General features: G+C 37.6%; 1 long non-coding RNA gene across 1 annotated transcript; it reads right to left on the reverse strand.

Moving 5' to 3' along the window:
• Positions 1–3,864: 3,864 nt before the first annotated feature.
• LOC141373009 (uncharacterized) lies at positions 3,865–10,234 on the reverse strand. The gene is made up of 2 exons (XR_012378623.1): positions 10,139–10,234; positions 3,865–4,021 (listed from the first exon to the last, which is right to left on the reverse strand). It is a non-coding gene; the product is annotated as an uncharacterized lncRNA (long non-coding RNA).
• Between the last annotated feature and the right edge of the window lie 439 nt (positions 10,235–10,673).

Raw genomic sequence — 10,673 nt, forward strand, 5'->3', positions numbered from 1 at the left:
GCATAAAAGAAGTTAAAATGAAGGCGCTGCTGTATTCTGGTCTTCCACATCCTGGCCCAGGTGTCTGTCTCTGGGTGTCAGTCACCACGGTGTGTTTTCAGGTGGAGACTAAAACCTGCTGAGCTTTTCTTATAGTCCTGAAGTTCAGATCTCAGGACATAAATTGACTCATATAATAACAATATTCTCAGCAGTAATCTCTCAGTGGGATTGGCTTGAAGATGGACTCCTTGTAGCCTATCTGCTTGTCAATTACATCACCATAAATCTTTCTGTGGCAGTAACGAATGATAAGAGCGTGGACCTTGGAGCCGAGCTGCTTGGGTTCAAGTCCCTGTTCCAATACTTCATATTAAGGCTAGTTAATAAACTCTCTGAGCTTCAACATCATCATCTGCTAAATAGAATACCTTCCTCATTCGGTTGTTGTGCAGATTAAGTAAATTAACACATTTCCTGTTCTTAGAACAGCACCTGCAGCATAGTCAACACTAAATAAATATCAGCTATAATTATTTTGTGTGGTGGCTCTAATAGGCAAAGAATGGGGTGACTGCATGGCTCAGTTGGTTAAGCCACGGCCTTCAGCTCAGGTCATGATCCTCGAGTCGCATGACTGAGTCCTGCGTTGGGCTCCCTGCTCAGTGGGGAGTCTGCTTCTCCCTCTGCAGGATGCTCCCACTGCGCATACTCTCTCTCTGTCAAGTAAATAAATAAAATCTTTTCTAAAAAATAGGCAAAGAATGAGTAGCTTGCCTTTAAAAACAAAAACAAAACAAAACAAAAAACAGTACTTTACTGATTCAGCCACTATACTCTCCTAATCTAAGTCAAAGAACCTTAAAAGGATCAAAAGCCATACAGTGATTCACAGGGCTCTGAATATACAAGACACAGATAATCCTTGGGAGGCATTTTAGAGTACCATAACTATAGATCCCAAAGTAATTTTAGGAACCGCCAAAGACATAGTGTTATTGCTATTACCAGAAAGTGTTGGCTGTTATGCTGTTATTTTGTTGAATATAAAATACCACAGATTGAAACACACATCTGTTTCAGAGATACTAATATGAAAACAATGTGTGCCTAAGAATCAATGAAATATGGTAACAGAAGTTTCTAAGAGGACATCTACCTGTCCTCTTCCAGGCGGAGTCCCAACCCCGAAAAGGGAAACCTTCCCAAGATGGTATGTGACAAAGGTGACAAATGAGTTTTGAGTTTAGCGTAGTGAGAAGAGGAAAGCCCCTGAGGGAAGACCATGTGTTATATGAGGTGAAGAAAATGCAGAAGAATGTGGAAAGTTCTGAGTTCCTAATGCAGGTGTTAAAAAACTACCCAAGTGAATTCTGAAATTCAGAACTATTTTTCCATCTGTAGAAAGAGTACATTGTTTCCCTTCAAAAGTGAAACAACCACCCAAGAGGGATGAACTCCCAAACTTCAATTTCCATGTTGCCCTATGGGTTTCTGGTAGCTCCAGGTTTGGACGGCAACCATAATTACCCCCACCTGGGCCATCTGGTCTTCGTCTAACAGTACCAGAGCCAAAATACTCTGCAAATAGCATTAATAAATGAAATGGGTCAGTAGGCCTCAAAGGTCTAGATCCCCTTTGTAATTTATATTCCAATTCAACAAATATTAGTCAAAGGATCTGGACTAGGTGCAAGGTATTGTTTAAAATGGGACCAGGTGCGGAGTATTTTGCTCTAAGGGATGAGAAAGATACTCAAATTTGGCATCCACCCAAACTCCATTCTGTACAGGACATAAAGGGAATATGAACTGGGAGGGAGGAGTGGGCAAGAGAGAGGAAGTAGGTTTATATCTGTAAAATAGTCTAATTTTCTGAGTGTCTTGGACTGCCCTAAAAGGAAATTTGCACAGAAGTGTAGAGAAGCCCACCTTCTGGTAATCCACTGTAATCCATCAGTCATAAACTTTAAAGACACTGAAAAAGTGGTCCTAAGTTTCTTTGCTTCTCACACCCTCTCTACCCCACCAGCCTATGGATCTAATTTGCTAATCCATACCATAGTCCCTATATAAGAATGACTTCTGAATCCATCTCCTCAACTGATTTGGAGGCGTTGTTGCATAAAGTTTAATCACTGGAGCAAGCCTCTGAGTGAACCTACTGCTTTTCTGCAGATGAAGGGAGTACTCTTCAAGTCTGACCCATCTCCTAGCATGAAACCTGGAAGATAAGCAGCAGCATGATTTATCCTTATATTTAAAACTAGGGCAGGAAAAAATATATCTTACTTTTATCCATTAAAAAATAACTTCTTATTAGAACAATTAACAGTCAAGTTGTATTTCAGTACTTTCATAGTTATTTAATAATAATATTGCTCATACCCTATTACAAGTAATTCTAAATTGTTTAATGTCTTCCATTTGTGATTTGGATCAAATATTACTTGAATGAAATCACTGAACATCTGGGAATTGAAAATGTTACATTTACGCAAGGATTTTTAGAAACTAAGATTGGCATATATTATGGCAGGAACTGGCAGGGATCTATCTCCAGACATTTACCTAACTCAAATTTTCCTTGTTTTTTCATCTTATATATTTTTATTTTTAAAAAGATTTATTTATTTATTTATTTATTTATTTATTTAATTTCTTTGAGAGAGAGAGAGAGAGAGCAAGCACACAAGGCAGAGAGGGGCAAAGGGAGAAGAAGTGAATCCCAAGCAGACTCCCCACTGAGTGCAGAGCCCAACATGGGGCTCAGTCTCACAACCCTGAGATCATGACCTGAGCCAAAAATCAAGAGTCAGAGCCCCAACCGACTGAGCCACCTAGAAGCCCCATCTTATATATTTTAAAAAAAACAACTATCCAAAATGTAGAAATGAATGTGTTTGGTTGAACCGTCTCTAGTCTCTTTCATAACTACACCACCAGTGGCATTGTTAACATTTTTGTATTGCATTTTTCTCACTGGCAAACTGAGCTGGCAACATTTTCACAGCCAGTCGCCTCTGATTTATTGATTACCTTTCAAGCTGATGACCTCATAGCAAAGAATCTGAGGTCTTCTCCCCCAACCCCCACCCCCAACGCTTCCTGGTATTTTTCTGAGATGCCAGAGCTCCAAGGTTTATGCCATTGTCTGAGTATCTAAACGATGGCAATGATAAAGCACATGACATCATGTAAACTATGTTATTTTGACTTTTAAGTATTCCTTAAATATAAATCTTGGCTAAGGCTGCCAAGAGATTTGGCAAAGGTCAGCCTGGTTTTATTCTCCCTTGGTGGGTGAAACTGGAATTCCTTGGCCTTACAAATTCTTGTGGTCTCCACAAACAGCTCCTCCTTTCTAAATCAAGTTCATCTTCAGTGTTTACTCAAATGTGTTTGGCCCACTAATACTTCTTTTAATGAGAATTCAGTTCCCTGCCAGAAGTCCCGTTTGGATCATTTACTTTTTCTTTGTTGATCCTATCAAGCAAATCATTACAAATAATAATACTGTAATAACATAGTTCTTTCCAGGAAATGTCTTCTTGCTGATGACATCTAAGACTGGATATTATTAAAATCTGACTTTTTTTTTTTTTCCATCCTGACTGTGCTGCAATTTAACACCTCTTGAAGAGAGACAATGTGGAGAGATTTTCTGGCTGGTGATCAGCATTTCAGGTTGGTGGTCAGATGAAAGCTCTGACAGAACTCTTTCCAAGGATTTGTTGTGCATGCTCAAATTCTTTGTTCTATGTTGACTCAAGCTGTTTTATAAAATATCCCTGTAAAGATAGGCCATTGAGGCAGTTCAGAACTAAACAGAAAAATAATCACTTCATTTGTTTTTCATTTTCTGAACACGTATAATCCAAATAACTTCATAATGTTTTAATGACAAATTAATGCAAACTGTGCCAAACTTAATGCAAAAACCTTATAAAAAGTTCCATTTTGAAATAACAGCATTTGCCTCCATCTTGTATTTCATCTGCTCGCATCCCATCTGTTCTGATGTTCTACGAAAGAGATTCTCCTGAATTAGAGAAGGAAACAGTGGTTTTGATGAACCATACAGAATCTTTCCAAAGTAAAATTTGTTTCCAGCAGAACTTTGTACAGCACACTTAGTAAATCACTTCTCCAAAAAAGTGGCAAAAAAAAGGTAGCGGCTGGGGGTAAAAACATTCGATCTTAATGTTAGGATGTATTGGCTACAATTACAGAATACCAAATCAAAAATCAAAAATAACATATAAGAATTTCTATTTCGCTTAAACCAGAAGGGCTTACAGCACAGCTATAAAGGGCTGTTAGCCCAGCTGTTAAAGGGCTGATAGAACAGCTCAAAAACGTCAGAACTCAGAGTGGATAACATCTGTTGAATCCTCCATCCGTTCACTCATTTCTTCAACATGCCTTTATATATTCCATTGGCTTCCTCTGTACCAGCCCATGTGCTAAAGAGGGTGGCACATGCTGGTCCTGGGCTCAGGACCATGCAACTATGGCTGATACAAACAAAATGCAAGGGAAGGTCTTTGTAGTTAGGACACTAACTCCCTCTTTATGGAGAAAAGGCCTATATAAATGAAACCAAAGTAAAACAGTCTGACAGAATAGTCAGGCAGTCACTTGATTGTCACAGACTATATCCATCTGGGTACGAACTCTTATGGGCAAAGTTAAAGCTGAGAAAGAATTTTCTGGACAGTTATTTAGTGGCTTATAAAATTGACTCAAAGGTGGAAGACTAAGATTGGAAACTGGAGAAAATCAAAGGAATCCAGAACCAAGGTCATATAAAAGGCATTTCTCGACTGTGAAGCCACCACCAGACTCCAGGTATAAGACACAGTTCCTGCCAGATGAATTCTGAATTGTTATTTCATTGCGCTGCTGGCCCCTTGCTCACATCTACCGTGAGTTCACTACCTGTGGGACCCCATTCTAAGCAAGTTAACTCTATCTCATTTAATCCTCAGAATAACACCCTAAAGAAAGTAACTGTCCCACTTCACAGGTGAAAATACCAAGGCTCACAAGAGACTGAGCCCTGGGCTTAAGGTTATAGAGCTGGTAAGTAAGGGACTGGCACTCAAACCCAAGCAACCTGGCTCTACCACATTATCTGCCTCTCAAAGTCTAGGCAGGAGCCTCTGAGTTCCTGAGCCAACGGCCTATATCCCAACCATGAGGAAAAGCATATATATGACCTTTTTGGCTTCCAAAACTCACACATGGCCAATTCTCCAACATGGGAAGAGAGATCAAACCTGGCAAGGAAAAATTTACAAATACCACTTCAAAGACTACAAAGAGAGACAGAAAAGAAATAAAACAAGTGTAAGATGAATACTTGGGAAGAAACATCCTAATTATGCTCAGGATATAACTTCCGAGATTCAGCCATATTCTGAATGTTTGTTTCAGCCTAGAAAAAACTCCATAGCTTGTTATAGTTTATGGGAAGACAAATTAAGGTCAAGCCTTATATTCTCCCTTTTGCTCTCTTTAAATTACGCCAAGACAACTCTGATAAAAGATAGCTTGTCTAATGTCAGTCCTCGGATCAGTGGAGATAAAAATGTCCTTACTTCATCCTACTTCTCAATTATCTACATGATTTCCGAGAAATCATATACTTAAGCCTGAACTCAGAGAGCGTTTTATTAAACACAAAAGAAGGAAAACCAAACCAGACCAAAACAAAAGAACTCTGGATATGGAGTGGGGGGGAAAATATGACCATTTTATGGATGCAAAATTAAGCTAGCCAAGTTGAGGCCATCTTTATTTCTAAGGAATATAGACAAATAGTTGTGCCCAGACCCATCTTTGTATCTCCTCTTAGCACTCTGCTCTGAATATATGGTCTTATCTCAGTTTATACTCCAATAGCAGTACAGAGAAAACCCTAATGTCAATGTTCACAAAGATCGACTCTAAGGAATAGTGACTAGAATTTATTATTTTGCTCCCAAATATAGAGAAAAAGAAATTGTGCTGTTGCCAAATTACCTCTTGGACCTGTGTAACCAATATCCAATAACCACTACAATATATACAAGACTGATATATTTTGATAGCAGGGATGGAAACAAAAGCGGGGTAAAGGGAAATTTTAAACTCCTTAGAAACAGAGCCCTATTCAATTCACTGTGGACTCCAAATTGTAAGAAAATTTTGAGGGAAACTCTAATGTCTTCTTTGACAAAAGTATGTAACCAGGGGTCTTAAGTATATAAGTATGCAGTATTTTTGCTTCAGAGGAAAACTCTGGATTGGTAGAATTCAGAATGTGAATTTTAAAGGCCACATGCCACAGGACCTGGTCAGCTAAGTTAGGAACAAGAGAATAAAATGAAGGACACATCTCAGAGACAAATTCTGCTCTTGTATTTCCTTTTTCATATTTTGAACACAATCTATCTTCAATTTTCTGAAATGTCATCACTCTCCATTTAATAAACAAATGATAAAAAAGCTCAAGCTATGAAATCAGTGGCACAACAATCTTCGTTTGATTTGTTTTTAAACCCCCCAGTTAGCTCTAAAGGCCATTTGGATTTAAAGCCTAAAGTCAATGACTTTTCAAGAAGTTTCCTGTTTTCCTTCTTCATATAACCATATGAATGATAAGAATTTGTAACATAAACCTTTCTGCATTTAAACATTTCTACTGGTTTTAGTTTTCACCATGGGACTCTGACTCTCAAAATATCATTTCTTTTATAATCCCTGACTTGACAGCTTTCCAATAGCCAAATTGGGCAACTGACTTATTGTTTTTCTAATAACATGGTCACTTAGGGCAAAGGAATCTTATTCATCTCTGACTGTTTCTAATACTTGTTTTTCATTTGTAAGCATAAATACTCTGAAAGGAAGTTTTTGGTGACTGGGAGAGACACAATGTTATTTCTATTTAAACTGACTTTCATTAAGAAAACTTCACACTGAGTTAAATCAGCCTATTATTCTGTCCCTGACATGGATGTATTCCAGAAAGCCGTGATCACTTTCCATGAAGTTAAACTCAAAAGGTCAAAAATGTACTCAGAAAAACTTTAGTTTTTCTTAATAATTATAATCATCTATAAACTCAATCTCTTTGTAGTTTAACAGAGAGAACTTTCTGAGGAAATATGTTCCACATGTACTTACTCTTCACCTAGTAAAACCATTCTTGTTTGTCCCAAAATAAGTTCACTGAGCATTCAAGGCTGCCTCTAAATTTTTCTGATATTTGAAAACTTATTTCAAATATTTTCTTTACAAGGAACACCTTTTACCTTTTGTTAGGAAGAATGATGGATTAAATGATTTTTATGTTCTCTCCTTATTTTCTCTATTTTTATGCACTCCTATCAGTCCATAAATACAGTTGACCCTTGAACAACATGAGTGGGGAATCAGAGGCGCCAACCCCTGTCCAGCTGAAAATTCACATCATATGACTTTTAACTCTCCAAAAACTCAACTACCAATAGCCTACTGTTAACTGGAAGCATTGTGAAATACATAAACAGTCGATTAACATATATTTTGTTTGGTAGATGTATTATATACTGTATTCCTACAATAAGATAAACTACAGAAAAGAAGATGTTGTTAAAGAAAATCATAAAAAAAAGTACATTCACAGTACTGTATTGTAAGAAATCCACATCTAAGTGGACCTGTGCACTTCAAACCTGTGTTATTCAAGGGTCAACTGATCTTCCTTTTAAAGATATTCGCTAGTAATATTAAGTCTGTAGACATATTATCGGGTCTTACTGATCCTTGATTACTTGATCAGCAAAATGAGAAGACTGGACAGAGATGATCTCTAAAATAACTTTGTACAGTTAAGCTGAACTTTGGATGAAATGTCTTGGTGGGAACGTCACTTTCAGTCTTGCTCTATGCTTCAACAAAAACACAGTCAACATCGTGCTCACTTGTAAGTGGACATAAATCCAAAATGTTTTGCTCAGTTGAATTATCTGTTTTTACTTCAAATTCCTTAATTAGGTTCAGTAAAAGTTGCCAAAAGGATAAAGTTAGTTTCCCTTCTGCCCTTGGCCCTGAAATCTGCATGTTGAGCTTCTCTATCTTCCCTCTGGGGCACTCTCAGTGCTCTCATGCTGGTGGAGGTAAAATTTACAGAAAGCTTCTGTATGGTCTGATCTTACAAAATGACTTCTTTCACATAGAAAAAAATCCTGAAATAGATCAATAGGAATTACTTCACCCAATACATTAAACACAGAGTCTTTTGCAAAAAAAAAAAAAAAAGTTTGTTTTTAAGAGGTGTAATTAAATTCAGACTCAAATTATGCAAAATGAGTATTTCAAGTGGCAATACTGAGATTTCTTTTAATGATATAATAGAGATCTTATACCATGTAGAACAATGTTTACACAGTTAATAATCTCTTAGGTAGTGCTTTAAGGGTTTAACGCCCTTCTTAGGCACCCTGATTTATTTTTGTTATTAGATATGTTTCATTCCTTTTAACAGACATTGTTGCTTCTACACACATCACTTACAGGATAAATAACTTTATGACAATGCAGAGCAATCATCTAATACTGTGTAACAGATTTAAATTAAAGGATCTCACAAATTATACCAAAATAAATTCCAGGTGGACCAAAGAGTTAAAAGTAAATGAAGAGAAGGAACAGAGAAAGTCTTGAAAAAAAAACTTCACAGTAAAGAAAGCCTTTTAAAATACAACTCAATATATATAAACCATGAAATAAAGAATTGCTGGACTCAGCTATATAAAAGCAATATGAAACTGGGAAATACTTGCAATTCTTAACACTGACAAAGGGCTCATTTCCCTCATATATAAAGATCTCCTAGAATCAATAAGAAAAAGAACAAAATAAGTAGAAAAAAATGGGTAAAGGATATTACCAGAGAGATCGCAGAAAGGGAAATAAAAATAGCTTTTTAACATATGAAAAGATATTCTACTCCACTTGAAAAAAGGAAACACTAGTTCAAATTTTACTGAGATATTTTTTTTCAAATGTCAGATTTGTAAAGATGAAAAATCTAACGATGTGACTTGTTTGTGCATTCTCATACATTACAAATTGGAATGTAGTTGATGCCTCTAGGGAGGGAATTTGGTAATAACTATGGTAAAATTCAAAATAGCAAAATAACAAGAGCAGCTTAAAAGTCATCAAGAGTTAGCTGATTTAAAAAATTATGACCCTCCATACATTGGAATAGAATGCTAAAGAGATTTCTAAAGAAAAGATGAGGAAGCTCCTTATGTTCTGCTGTGCAACAAAAATCAAGATATATTTTCAAGTTAAAAAAAGCAAAATGCAGAATATCATTTGGGTAAAAATGGGGGCAGGGGAACCATACATGTAATCACTTGAATATGCAGAGATTATCTCTGGAAAGACATTCAAGAAGCTAGTAATGGTTACCTCTAAAGAGGGTAACTGGGGGGGGGGGTACCTGGGCGCCTCAGTCAGTTGAGCATCTGATTCTTGGTTTCAGCTTAGGTCATGAGCTCAGGGTCCTGGGATCTGCCCCTCCCAACCCTCCCCCCTGCCGTGTGGGGCTTTGTGCTCAGTGGAGAATCTGCTTGAGATTCTCTCTCTCTCTCTCTCTCTCTGCCCTTCCCTAACCCCACTTATACAAGCGCATGCGTGCACACATAAGCTCTCTCTCTCTCTCGAAAATAAGTAAAGAAATCCCTTTAAAAATAAAATAAAAATGAAGAGGGGAACTGGGTAAATGGGGAACAACATAAGTAAAGTGAAACTTTTCAAAAGTTGTGGACCAACTGAGCACTAATTGCTCACACAGTACTACCAGGCACTGGGGCACAGGATTTCTGCCATTATGAAGATACCAGGCTATTAGAAACAGAAAGCTAGCAGACATGACATATTAGAGAATCACTATGTGTTGGACTGCTTGGTCCTAATCATAAATGCAACTGACACACAGAGGAGCTAGAGACAGAACAGAAACACAACTCATGAGCTGGCTTGGTGAGCCAGTATTCCTCGCAGAGGCGAGAGCACGAAGCTGTGGGGGCCAGCCTGCCTGCGCCAGGGATTGGATTAGTAGGAGTCAACTCTTCTTCTTTTTTTCCCTCTTCCTTTCTTTCTCTCTCCCCACACCTACCTCCGTTTTTTCCCTTCTGCTGTGGCTGCTAGTGTTGCTTTCTCCTCCTCTTCTTCTTCCCCCTCCTTCTCTTGAAAATGGGGTTCTTACCGTTCACATTTCATGACCACGGATCTTTCAAGTACTTTAATGACAGGCAATGACACCAACTTCCAGTGATCTTGCCAGCACATTCCCTGGCACAGAACGTGCCCTTTTCCTTTGTTTTGGTCAAGTATTTATACAATGAGCATGATATCCTTATAGACCTAAAGCACTGGATATGGCCTACTACTGTATGTATGTATGTATGTATGTCTATTTATGATGATAAATTGATTGCAAAACAAATATAAGGAAATGTCCGTATTTAATAATACCAAAATTATTCCCACGGTATAGAAATGCAATAGGAGCTTTCTATTTCTCTCTCTTTATCTCTCTCTGATAAGCGATTATAGACAAGAAATTTAATTAAAAATGCATGTATTTTATATATGGAACACTGAAAGTGGCAGAATTAAAATTTCAGCAGATTACAGCAGCAAACTTCTGG

This window comes from Callorhinus ursinus, unplaced genomic scaffold, assembly GCF_003265705.2.
Source record: "Callorhinus ursinus isolate GAN/ISIS: 27379988/994484 unplaced genomic scaffold, GSC_fseal_2.0 scaffold6, whole genome shotgun sequence".
Classification (NCBI taxonomy): domain Eukaryota; kingdom Metazoa; phylum Chordata; class Mammalia; order Carnivora; family Otariidae; genus Callorhinus; species Callorhinus ursinus.